We start from the raw sequence: 13534 nt of genomic DNA on the forward strand, positions 1-13534 counted from the left end.
TTTCACCACTAGATTTTCCTCCTCCTCCCCTGCCGATATGCGCGCCCTGCTCTACAGTTAGCTGAGACAGGGTATAGATCCCGATTAGTGACAATTTTGTGCACATTCAGGATAAATTTAACTTTTTCGCGGAAAAATTATTAAGTTGTCTGCTTAATGACCTCTATACGTTGTGAAAGATTGTGCGGTGTTGTTGATATTTCAAGACCGAGTCTCTATCAAATCTGTTCATGTCTGGATACCACACCTAAACGCACGGCCATGAAATTAGGCGGGTGGCAGAAGTTCGCGATGTTGCCACATCGGAGCACAACCCCGTGTGTTTTTTAGGTTTAAGAGCAGTCCGGTGTGTAGATATGGGACTCCATTTCTGGGGCCTGTAACGAACTTTCAATTCACACGATCACCAGCTCTTTATCGAATGGGACTCAAAAGTGCCCCGGAGAGAGGTATGTATGGCGTTCGAACTAGGCAACGCAGCCCGGTTGACGTTGCCACACAGTGCGCGGGAACCAGCAACTTTTGTCCAGATCTCGCTTTGCTTTTCCAATATGTGGCACCAGCGCAATTCTGCTCAGACGCCAATTTTCATCACCGTGCGTTTAGTACAGGGTGGGAAATAACTTTTTGCTAGGGGTCCACAGTAAAAAGTAACAATTAAGAAATTATGGTAATACCAAATGTTTACTACGACAATTGTGGTTACAAAAACAAAATTAAAAGTTAGTTCACGACAAAGTCCCTTGCTTCAAGGCAAATGCTAAAACCAAGACCTTCTTCGCGAAGTGGCATTGACTTCTTCAGCAGTTCTGAATGGCCGGGTGCATCACCGGACCTGAATGCAGCGGAGCACTTTGGGGCTATTCTGAAGGACGCAGTTGAGTCCTTGATGATAGTGGAACGCGGACCGCACCGCTATTCCCGAGCAACACTCCTTGCAGATCTGGAACAAGTCCTCCGTGACATGGAATAGAATACGGACTGTTTGCGAATCTTCTGAGCTCCTACCCTGATCGCCTTCGTGCTGTGAGAGAAGCAAATGGCGGACATACTAACTTTTAATTTTGTTTTTGTAACCACAATTGTCGTAGTAAACATTTGGCATTACCATAATTTCTTAATTGTTGTTACTTTTTAATGTGGACCCCTAGCAAAAGGTTATTTCCCACCCTGTAATAATCGTATCAGTCTCTACGATAAAAAAAAGTTGTTGTACAGCCGACCTCCGTGGCAGAGTCGTTAGTGCAGGGGGTCCCGGGTTCGAATCCCTCCCTAGGCATGGGTATTATTTGTGACTGTCCCATCATCATATCATCACTCACCTCATCGTTACGATTAGCCGAAACTAGCGAAACGCTTAATATAAAAAAAATTCAAATCAAAGTTATTTCATTGAGGACATTTCGTGAAGCCAAGCTCTTTAACCCTAGAACACTCCCCTAACAAATCCCTCCCCTATCTCCCACCTCGCACCTACGCACCCTTCCACCTAGCAGTGCCAAGTTGTCTGTCGGACATAAGGCAGTACTGTGGTAAGGAGGGTCCCGCTGATCGTCTTTATTTGGTTTGTTATGTTGTGCACTGTACGTCAATTTTACGTAGCTGTAGTAAAACGAGACAAATCTTTCACATAATTTTGACATTCCTAAATTCCATTTGGATAGTTAGATTTTGAAAACAAAAGTTTAGAAGCATCAGTGGCGTGCCCAGGATTTTCGAAAGGGGGGGAGGGGGTTACGTACACTTCTTCTGGTAGTCAGCTCTCATTTTGCCATATTTTCCTACCTTTGATGTTCTTTTTTTTTAGGAATACTGGACCAAAATGGGGGGGGGGGTTATAACCACCACCAACCCCCCCTTGGGTACGCCACTGAGAAGCATGCACTATTTTCTTGTAAGACTTCATAATTACATTCGTTCTTTATTTACAGCGTTATGAATATTATTATTGTTTGTTTTTCATTGTTCGAACATTTCGCCTTCATTCTTACTGTACGTACGGGCTTGTCAATTAAGACATTCTCTTAAAATATTCTATGTTAAATAAAACCATGTTTATACATTTTAAAATGAAGAATATAATTCCAATATAAGGAAAATAAACAAAATAATGTTCACAAAGAATCGTCATTTTGTTTTCATGATGTAGAGGTTGTGTTAATAACAGATTCCTTCATGTACGTAAAATTTACGTAGCGTTAGTTACACTGGAATATTGGAACACGATAGTGTTCTAGTGTTAAAACATCCGTTGTCTGCAACTTGAATGTACAACTTCTTCACGTTGTAACGACCTTTTGGCTTTCAATAGCGACTTTACAACGTGGAATCCCTCATGACAATAACCGTGTAGATTTCAATACTGCTTAGTCGTTAGGGCGTCTGACTACCATGCGAGAGACCCGGGTTCGATCCTCGACGGGGGAGAACCGGGATTTTTTCCACCTGTTCAAGTGGCTCCAGCACCCACCCAGCGTCGTATAAAGTGGGAACCTGGAGGAAACTCTGGGGGGTAAAGGCGGCCAGGGGCGTGATGCTGATCACATCATCCCCCACACGCCTTCATGGCGTGGTGCATAGCACAGGGGAGCACTTTACTTTACTTTAGCATCATACAGAGCGCTTTATGTACAGAGAGTTGGCAAAGGAGGCGTTATCCATGAGATCGTTTCAAGAGGAACTTCAGTAGTGATGCTCAACCAGCATGAACCAAAACTTCCGAGTCCCGTTCACTTGACAACTTCATTAGGGCTTCCAGCAAAACGATGAAAGAAAACGCAAGGCACAGGGTGTTGAATGAATGGGTGCCACGTTCTCTCTCGTTCACGCTACCTGCTTCCTCCTCTCCTAATTGTCATCTCATTCATGTTCCTCTTCTCTACATGCTTCGCGAAGATCATACAGCCCGTAACAAAGGTTACACGCGACCTGCTCATTTTAACAGCTATGAAGTTTCGTTCCGATCTGATGATATCATCTTCACGATGAACAAGGTCAAGGTGGTCTTTTCAGTGTAAATACTGTAATGCTTTAATTGCTACTTTCCATCTTGTAAGATCATTAACACTGACACGTAAGAGTGTTGTGTCGCCTCGGTGGAAAAGTGTGTTCAGTGGTAGACTCGCAATTAGGGATAGTTCGATGAAACGATGAAACTCTCATTCATTCATTTGGAGTTTTAAGTCCACTTTGTGCACAGTAAGGCTAATCGGGACTGGACCTACAGTTTAAAATGGGATCCGAACCACTATGTCCTTCCACCGGGCGTCGAACCCGGGACCCCTTGATTATAAGGCGACGAAGCTACCATTGCGCCATCGGGGGGGGGGGGTGCTCGATGAAACTCTCGGATTTGTCTCAATCTACTCAACCGAGAACGAGAACAGGATAGGGATGGACGATATCGGAAATTTTATATCGCGATTTATCCTCAAGAAAATATACGATATTATTTTCGTATCGTGATATATACTATTTATATGTTGAGCCTAACAATGAAAAAAACAGGAATTTGGCATTGAAATCTGCTTTATTGTTTTTCGAAGTATTCACCTTTATGGTCAATACACTTTTGCATTCGTTCGAACCATTTGTCAAAGCAGTTTTTCCAATCTTCTTGAGGCACCTCCATAATATGGTTTTTGAACGCATCAACGGCGTCTTCCGCCGACGAAAATCGTTGTCCACGCAATTTATTCTTGACATTCGGGAACAAGAAGAAGTCATTGGGTGCCAAATCAGGACTGTACGGCGGATGACCCATCAATTCGATTTTTTGACTGTTCATAAAGTCGGTTGTTAGACGAGATTTGTGACAGCTGGCATTGTCTTGATGAAGAATGATCCGACGGCGTTTGTATGTTTTCCGTAGTTGACCGAAGACCTCTGGCAAACAAATTGTTGTGTACCATTCAGAGTTGACCGTTCTACGTTCCTCTAAAGGCACAGTTGCCACATGACCAGTTTTCCCGAAATAACAGGCGACCATTTGTTTCGATGTGCTTCGAGCGCGAACAACTTTTGTTGGATTGGGTTCAGCTTGAAACACCCATACTGTCGACTGCTGTTTACGTTCCGGCTCATATGCATATGTCCATGATACGTCACCTGTTACAATCTTATATACGTCTTTTGAAGCACCGCGATTGTATTTATTGAGCATTTGTTTGTACCAATTGACGCGAGCGTCTTTTTGAATTTTTGTCAAATTGTGTGGGATCCAACAAGAACATACCTTTCTCACAGCTAAATGATCATGTAATATTTTATATATGCTGGTGGAACTAATGCCTATGGTTGCCTCAATCTCACAGTATGTCGCATGACGATCTTGCAGTATTAGGTTTTGCACAGCATCAATGTTTTCTTGAACAACAACTGATTTTGAACGACCTTCGCGAATCTCGTCGGTGAGCGAATGGCGGCCACGATTAAATTCGTTATACCAGCGTTTCACAGTGGCAAAGGATGGGCCTTCATCGCCAAATGTGGAAGTAAGTTGATCGATGCACTCTTGTCTTGATAATCCACGTCGAAAATCGTAAAATAATCATCGCACGAAAATGTTCACGAGTTAATTCCATTTATTTGTTGTCGCGCAATCTCCAAGGCAACATAAACAACACAAATGAAGCTATTGACAAAACATTTGAAGTACGTTATGGTCAATAATGCCAGACGATTCCGTGCAAACGTCAAATCGCGCCTAACTTCAATCAGTGTTGCCAAGGCTCAAAATATAAATAGTGACCCTCGTATATATCGCCAAAATATTGTGACGATATATCGCCGGCACGATATATATCGTCAAAATATCGTGACGATATATCGTCGGCACGATTCACAGAGCATTCCCTGACATTCGCTACGAGACTCGGCGGCAAGCGGCCTGGCATCAGCGCTTGTCTTTCCCGGTGAACGGGTCCGCGACAGTCGCTTATATTAAACCTCGTTAAAAAATTTAGAGTAACAGGGTCAGTTCTGAATAAAAGTGGAACGAAAAATGGGGAAATAAAGTATACAAAGAGTTGGGTTTGAGTTGGTGTTTTAAGCCCACTTTATGCACAGTATGGCTAATCGGGACTGGACCTACAGTTTAAAGTGGGATCCGAACCACTTGTGCCTCCACCGGGTGTCGAACCCGGGACCCCTTGATTACAAGGCAAAGACGCTACCACTGCGCCATGGGGGAGGCCCAAAGTATACAAAGACAATCCGCACACCATCCGAGAGTTAAAAGCGAGTATTATATGAAAAATCGGGAGAATTATAGTAGACGTACTTGCACATGTGAATGCCAATTTCCTTCGGAGATGCCAGGAATGTGTTGCAGCAGAGTGACATCATTTTCAACATCTTCTGTAGTCAAGGTTGGAACACAATATGAAAACTGTAATTTTAATAGCCGACTCTTGCGACTGTCGCTTGCCCGTTCACCGGGAAAGACAAGCGCTGATGCCGGGCAGCTTGTCGCCGAGTCTCGTAGCGAATGTCAGGGAATGCTCAGCATGATGCAATTTTCCTCATGTTGAGGTTGTTCTCACGGACGCATCACCACCTCTTAAAGAAATGCACTTACTCATTACGCAACCATCAGATACGGCTAGGTATTCTTGCTACAGGCTTCATGCAAGTCTTGCTGATAATGTCGTGCACTTTTTCCACGGGCAACCTGGATTTTGATCCACAATCACTGTTCTACCTTTGTAAACATGTTTTAGAGCAGTACAGAAAATGGTGTTCATTTCAACATACACCACAGCAGTAGCTCTACCGACCACTTTTGGCACTCCACACATCGACATGGTTCCAAACTGACATTGCTCTCTGCCTGACAGCACATGCTCGGTGTTATCACCATTTCCTGACAGTGTTGCCACTACTTTATTTACAACCCACGTATGTAATGTAAACGATAAATAAGCTTCAAAATATGTAAAAATACGTAACATGAAATTCACATAAATCGTTTCTAACAACGTAATTCGCCGACATTTGCAAATTTTGCTTGCCTACATGCAAAAGGACAAAATATGTAATTACATTAAAATTCCGGACCCTAGTTGAACATGATGAAATTGTTGAGTACTGGTTACATCGACGTCACAGAGTCGGGAAATAAGAATGCAACTCCAGAGACATTAGTTACAATGTGTATAATTCACCAACAAAACAACTGGGGAAGAATTCACATCAACTTACATAATGTAAAAGATTGTACATGTCCATTTACCCTTGACGACGGTACGGAGCAACAGTGAACATATGAAAATGGCTGCAACCATAGGCGCCGACTCCATGGGGCTGGGAGTGGGGGACTCATATAATTATGAGTAAAGTGCGGATCAATATGAACTAAAAAAGTGGAAAATATGCATGCATCTATGCACTAAAAACAAGTAAAATATGCACTCAAATATGCAAATTATGCACCGAAGGAAAAATATAGGCACAAAAAATTACCTCGAAATACATTTATTTTTAAAAGTACTACACACACGTAGTGACCATTGAAGGTAAAGACGAAGTAACAATAGCTTCCATGTCAAGCAAGGTTGCAAAATCTTGTATTAAATTGAATTTACTATTTCCAGTTGTTAAACACAATATAACGAAAATCGTTAAGTAGCTTTGAATTTATGTTAATTGCAGTGCACTACAACATATCTCTCTAACTTTGTGAGAGTGATTTTTTTCCCACACTTGTAATGCTTTTCCTGCTTTAATCATGTCACGAAGATTAAGAACTTGTCTTCTCTATCTCCGCTTGGCCATAAAATTTCTGAAAGTAAGACATACGCAATTTTAACTCAAGATACCCGAATGAAGAAATGATATTGGAAACAGAAGCAGTTGAAGTTCCACAAAACTGTGCAAAATATGTTAACTTCAGAAAATGTGTTACTTTTGCAAATAAAAAAAATGGGGAATCTAATTTTTTTATTAAAGAAAACATGTTTCTGTGGTAATTTTATGTGAAGGAGAGAGACTAAAAATTAAAATACAATCGGAAATCGTACTTACGTAGTGCATCACGAACTGCCCTGCAGCGCATAAACAGAGGTTTTCGACCTGTGCTTGAAAATTTTACTCTCAGAAACACTCCACAGACGAAACATTAACCAAGTAAACAAATGAATTTTAAAAAAAAACTATCAATATAATGATTTTTTCACGTAATATGGATTTATATGCGCTTACGCAGTAAATATGCACGAACACCTTAAATATGCATTTATATGCACTTCGGTTCGGAATGCTCTGAAACAACTTTAGAACCCGGTTGCATATTAATTAGAGGACCGGAATAAAATATGCAAATATGCAAAATCCGCACTCTATTTATGAGTATTGTTAACATTTTTACTAAAAAGAGTTTCAAAATAACGAGGTGATATGACAATTATACCAGTATGTTGTTTAGTGAATTCTGAACAATTTGAGGTCGTAAACACGACTTTCAGGCAATATTGATATGTACGATATTTAGTTATCCTCGAAATCTCTTCCTCTAGTCCAAAGAATAAGGGGAAAATAATTCTGAAGTCTGAGTTTATTTAACACTGGCTTGCAGTAAAGTATACGCAAGGAAAGCTTATGAAAAGTCTGTATTGCGAAAGCGGGAACGGCTATGATCAAAGGCATTACTGCTAAAGCACGGCGTGCTATGTGTTTGTTTATTATTGCAAAATTAAATTTAAAAAGTAAAATATTGTAGCAAAAAAAAAAAGGTAAAACTATTTGCCTGCGATTTGAGTTAGCATTTATGTAAATAATTAAATAAAACTGTTAAATATTGTAAATATTCGCTATTTTTATGGGTACGTCAACACAAAGGTTCTTTGCACTCGTAACATGTCCTTTCTTCACAAGTCTGTTGCGGACATTAAAACACACCCATGCCCTCGCCGGGACTCGAACCCGAGACCTCCGGATGAAAGCGAGTTGAGCCGACCACCCAACACGCTCGGCTACCGAGGCCGGCATAAAACTGTTATGTTGGCCTCTTCCTATTTTTAAATAAAAATGTTAATTGTTATCTAAAAACAAATGAGCAGACACACGTTTTTCATGTTACATTTCATTTGCATGAGGAATATAATAACTGCTTAAAAACTGCTATACGAAGACGTAATTTTTTATTTTTTGAAAAGGGGGGAGTGAGTCATTCATTCATTTATTTCAGTGATCAGAGCCCCACCAATAATTTTGACAAGTTGGCGCCCCTGGCTGCAACAGATGACTAACGACAGATAATTTACATAAATCAGGTCTGGCGCACAGAGGCCCGTACCCAGGATTTTTTTTAGGGAGGGGCCAGATCCCCCTCTCTCTCAAATTACCTCATCCCAACAATCAGCCACCTTACTTATTGTTGCCATTCAATTGTGAGAAGTATTCGAATAGTTCCGTTTCTTTTGAACAGCCATGGTAATGATAATTCTATGTTGAAAATAATATATTCATAAATTAAATTATACGTATTAGCAATTATTATTATAATAAAGAACTCTACATGTGAGTAGACCAAAAGAAGGAGACATTTTCGTAGCCAGTAGCGGCGACTGAGTGCCAAAACTGACCGGGGGGGGGCAAGGACAATTTACTTTCTCTTAGTAGACAAGACTTAGCATAGTGCAGGGGCAAAAGTTAGGGGGGGGGAGTGACGGACACAGCTGTCCACGCCCCCTAATCACCGCTACTACTGGGCAGCCTTGTATCAACGATTGTACAACTAAAATTGCACGATATTGCTTGCACACTGCTGACTGTTGAAGTCTGCCTCTCTACACAACAAGCAAGAAAAAAATTGAAATTTTAAAAATTTGAAAACTCGTCGGTTATTTTCGTAGCTTTTTATAAGTTCACATTTTAAATATTTCATAGTTCGAGCGGGGGTTCCTTGGCCCCTACCATGCCCAGACCGACATTCGAACCAAGGACCCCTGGCGACGAAAAGTGAAGTGCTAACCACTCGCCACGAAGTCGGAAAAGTGATGAAGGGACACTGACAAAGAACACCCATGCCTACTCCGGGGTTCGAATCCGGGACACCTGGTGTCATATACTGAACTGAGATAGAAAAGTTATGAGTCTTGTGGATCAGCATTCCCAACTTTAAAAAAAAATGCAAATAATGAAGTAATTTGAACCCAACAAAATTTTAAAAAGTTTAATAGTAACATTCTGACGATTTAAGAAAGAAAATGTCAAACCACAAGCAAACTGCAGTAACGAGCAAAGAAACTCAAAAGGTTTCAAAATATAACCATATCGAGCAATTTAAAGTTGTTGTCTCGTAGCAATTGCAAGGTCGATAGTAAAGTTAGCTGCAGTGCAGAACACCAGATTGAATTTCCAAACTCTTTTGTTGAAAAATCAATTTCAGAAAAAAAAAAGTAAGAGACATGCGCATGCTGGAGTCAAAAAAACGCACAATGTATGATTAAATTCACAGCTGCTTGCACAACACTCCTTTAAATACAACAATCAAGTCATTATTTGAGTAGAATTGTTTAATAACAACAGTAACGCAATATGAAAACCATTCTTCAGCTTCAAAGATTCGACCAAAGCAAAAGGTCAATATGTTCGTGCTGAGTTTCCAACAAAGGTAGTGTTGCCAGACGTCCCGTATATACGGGCAGTGTTTCTTTCAGGCACCAGCACCCCCGGAGGGAATCTACCGCCCCCCGCCCCCCGGACAAAATTGTACAAAACAACCAAAGTATAAAACTTTTCTGCTGCCGTTGTTTCCCTTGCATCGAACCGCATTACTTTGTGTGGCGAATATTTTTACCTTTATATTTCCCTGTGTAAATAACAACGCCCACACTTGTCCAATCTTACAGAAGAAGCAGAATAAAACTGACAATCGCACTAGCCTTATCTCCTCTCGCCCATCTCGAATGTGCAGTAGTGCTTTCCACATAAAAAGCGCCGACTCGTTGTCAGCAAAGCTGACGCGGTATTTTCTTTGTAATTGATACACAACAGTATATTTGTAATCGATAAGAAAATCGATTGTTGAGTCAAAGGTGGACTGACTGAAAAGTTCTCGGGACGCCCATTTGTCCCGTATTTAGCTAAAGAAGTAACGAATTCAAATTTCAAAATCATTGTATACAATAAGAAATTAATTACAAAAAAGGTCCTTTTAAAGGACGCCAAGGGTTCACTCAAATACTAATATATGTTGTCAAAATGTTAAAAATTAGGGATTAACAATACTTTAAACAGCAATTGATTTTGTAATGTTTAAAAATGTTATAGAAAACAAATGTAACGTTATCCATGTCTACATAATCTGCATGTCCCGTCTTTTTATTTTAGAAATCTGGCAACCATAAACGAAGGAGTTGTTGATTGATTGATTTGCTTTATTTTACTTCGCTTTCTGTGCCACTTTTGGCTAATTTGCGAAGATGGGGATGAGTGATGACATGATGAATTTGATGAATAGACACTCACAAACATACATGCTCAGGCCAGGATTCGAACCTGGGGCCCCTGGCGTCGTAGCGCGATGTGCTAACCATTCCGGCACGAGGGCCGGCGAAGGGTATTGCTGTATTTAGTGTAGTAAAGTACCAGTACTTTTCATATTATCACACACAAAGACGTTATTTTTTGTTACAAGAATCGCTGTGGATACACATCATTACATGAATTCTAATTTTGATTAGTACACCTAACGGCAAAATAAATAGTAGACGAATTGTCCATCACCATTTTCAGTAACTCTAGTTTTCCACAATGTGATGATCAGGGGACGGGACTAGGATAATATCTGCTTCACATCAAGATAATTCCATATTTTAAAACAAAATAGGAAGTAGAATAAAAAATAATGAAAATAGGAATAGACAATTTACCGACTATTACTTTTTGCCGTTGGCTGTACAAACGTGTGAGGGGAATTTGCTAAAATAATTTTCAATATGTCCGTCAGCCTCTAAACAATGGGTATCTGTATTAAGTATTTTTTGTTACTTAGTGCACTTTTCTGTCACTTTTGGCTAATCGCGACGATGAGGATGAGGGACAGTCACAAAGAATACTCATGTCGACGTCGGTACTCAAACCCACGTCCTTCGGTGGCAAAATCGACCACTTACGTGCCTGGCCACCGAGCAGGCGGTACTTGAGAGGTAAAAGCAGCAGGAGCGTGGTGATGATGACATCACCTCCACTATGGTTGAGGATAAGGAAGTTTGGGGAACCCTAGATCCACATCCCTGGTATGCTTTCATGGTTTACAAAGCTTTATTTATTAGAAGAAAATGATTGATTGGTTGATTTGATGTTATAAGTCCACTTTATGCACAGTTAGGCTAATCGGGACTGGACCTACAGTTTAAAGTGGGATCCGAACCACTATGTGCCTCCACCGGGTATCGAACCCGGGACCCATTTTAGAAGGAGATGAGTCAAGTTTATTAAATTGCGAGAGTATAAAAATAGTGCCGAAAACAAGTTTTTAAATCTGAGTAAAGACTAAATAAATAATGATGGGTGTAGAGGAGCACACCAAGTGGTTTAAAAATTTAAGAAAAACTACTTTTAAAGTCACTCTTTCATATGTAAGAAGCTTCAATGCAATATTTACCTATTTTCTAATTGAGTTAAATGTGCAAAAAAAAAATTGGGATACTCTGTACATCCTGAAGGAAGAGTTCTTCCTATAACAAATGGATCGTGCGTATAAGTAAAACTCTTCTCGAAAATAGCATATTAGGCCAGTCAACAAGCGGGTCCAATAAGGTAAAAAAAATCAGGGAAAGCTGGAACAAATTAGATTAATTTTTGACATAACCTCTTTTGCTATAAAATACTTTCCAAGTTAGAAATTTGCAAAAAAAAACTGATATTGGCCGCCATTTTTCAAAGATGGCGGCCAAATCCGGTGTGGTACAGGGGTGCAAAATTAATATGTTGTTAAGAACCATTTTAGGAAGATAACAAAATTTGTTGCTTTCCTTATTGGACCCCAAAAACATCCCTTATTGACTGGCCTATATCTTTTGTTTACAAGCAGAGCTAAGACGCAGAAGGAAAAGACAATGAACTCATTTTCTCCACATTTGTATTCTGCAAATAAGTCGCAGAATGTCTTGTTGTGAGAAATACTACGTTCAGCCTTACTATAAACACAAAGACTTACGTCCATCGTATTCACTAAAACAAAATGCGTCTAAATTGTGTATACAACTTCGATTTCTTGTCCGTAGTTAAACTCAAAATTTGTGTTATTCAAAATTTACTTGATTTCTCTGCATCATTAGGCTAACGCCGACTAAGAGGATGAATGATGATTAGAGGCCGGATTTGTATGTAATTACATATTCTATTTCTTTCTACAGAGCATTCCCTGAAATTAGCTACGAGACTCGGCGGCAAGCAGCCCGGCATCAGCGCTTGTCTTTCCCGGTGAACGGGTCCGCGACAGTCGCTTATATTAAACCTCTTAAAAGAGTTTAGAGTAACAGGGTCAGTTCTGAATAAAAGTGGAAAGAAAAATGGGGAAATAAAGTATACAAAGATAATCCGCACACCATCCGTGAGTTAAGAGAGTATTGTACGAAAAATCGGGAGAATTACAGTAGACGAACTTGCACGTGTGAATGCCAATTTCCTTCGGAGATGCCAGGAATATGTTGCAGCAGAGGGACATCATTTTCAACACCTTCTGTAGTCAAGGTTAGTACACAATATGAAAACTGTAATTTTAATAGCAGACTCTAGCGACTGTCGCTGACCCGTTCATCGGGAAAGACAAGCGCTGATGCCGGGCAGCTTGGCGCCGAGTCTCGTAGCGATTGTCAGGGAATGCTCTGTAGATACATAGTACCTTGTACAGGAAAATGTCAACGAATTATATAACTGACATCATTTTGAATAAGTTTTATGTTACATATTTTTACATATTTGCCAGATTATTACATATTTACTAATTTACTTTACATAAAACAACATATTTTGGTATATTTTTCCTATTTTGATCCTTTTTATTACATATTTCCGATCTCTGAAACATGATGAAGATTTGTATCTCATGTGATGTCATATTTTCTAATCAATGAGATGCCTTGTGCTAACGGTCTCCTAAAGTCGAAAGACAGGCTGAAGACAAAAAATAAAAAATAATAATACGGGAACTGTTATTTATAGAGATATGCTCGAGTTTCACCCCCTACATAAATAAGTCATGTATGCATTAATTCTTCTTGAATCTACCCCTACGTTTACATATTCTACAATAATTTGCGATGCGAAAAGTAATTAATAGTTGTCAAAATTGGTTCCTTAAATATGCACACGTTGCTGTGCTTTTTTGAGTTTATAAATTTGATACAAATTTAATTTGAACAATTTAGGTCATTAAAATTATGTTGAATATGTTCAAATAAAATAAATATCTAGCAGAATTGTTAAATTTGCTTGGATACTCGATTATTATTAATATTACATTATTACATATTATTCGATACTACATATTTAGCTACATATCGTTTTGATAATACATATTTAGTTA

At 39.7% G+C, this 13534-nt stretch overlaps 1 protein-coding gene across 1 annotated transcript in view; it reads right to left on the reverse strand.

The window, feature by feature from the left end:
- Positions 1-13534, reverse strand: part of LOC145979394 (tyrosine-protein kinase receptor torso-like) — a 610025-nt gene that overhangs the window by 578658 nt on the left and 17833 nt on the right. The window lies entirely within an intron of this gene.

Source organism: Lepisma saccharinum, chromosome 26 (genome assembly GCF_977018435.1).
Source record: "Lepisma saccharinum chromosome 26, izLepSacc3.1, whole genome shotgun sequence".
Classification (NCBI taxonomy): domain Eukaryota; kingdom Metazoa; phylum Arthropoda; class Insecta; order Zygentoma; family Lepismatidae; genus Lepisma; species Lepisma saccharinum.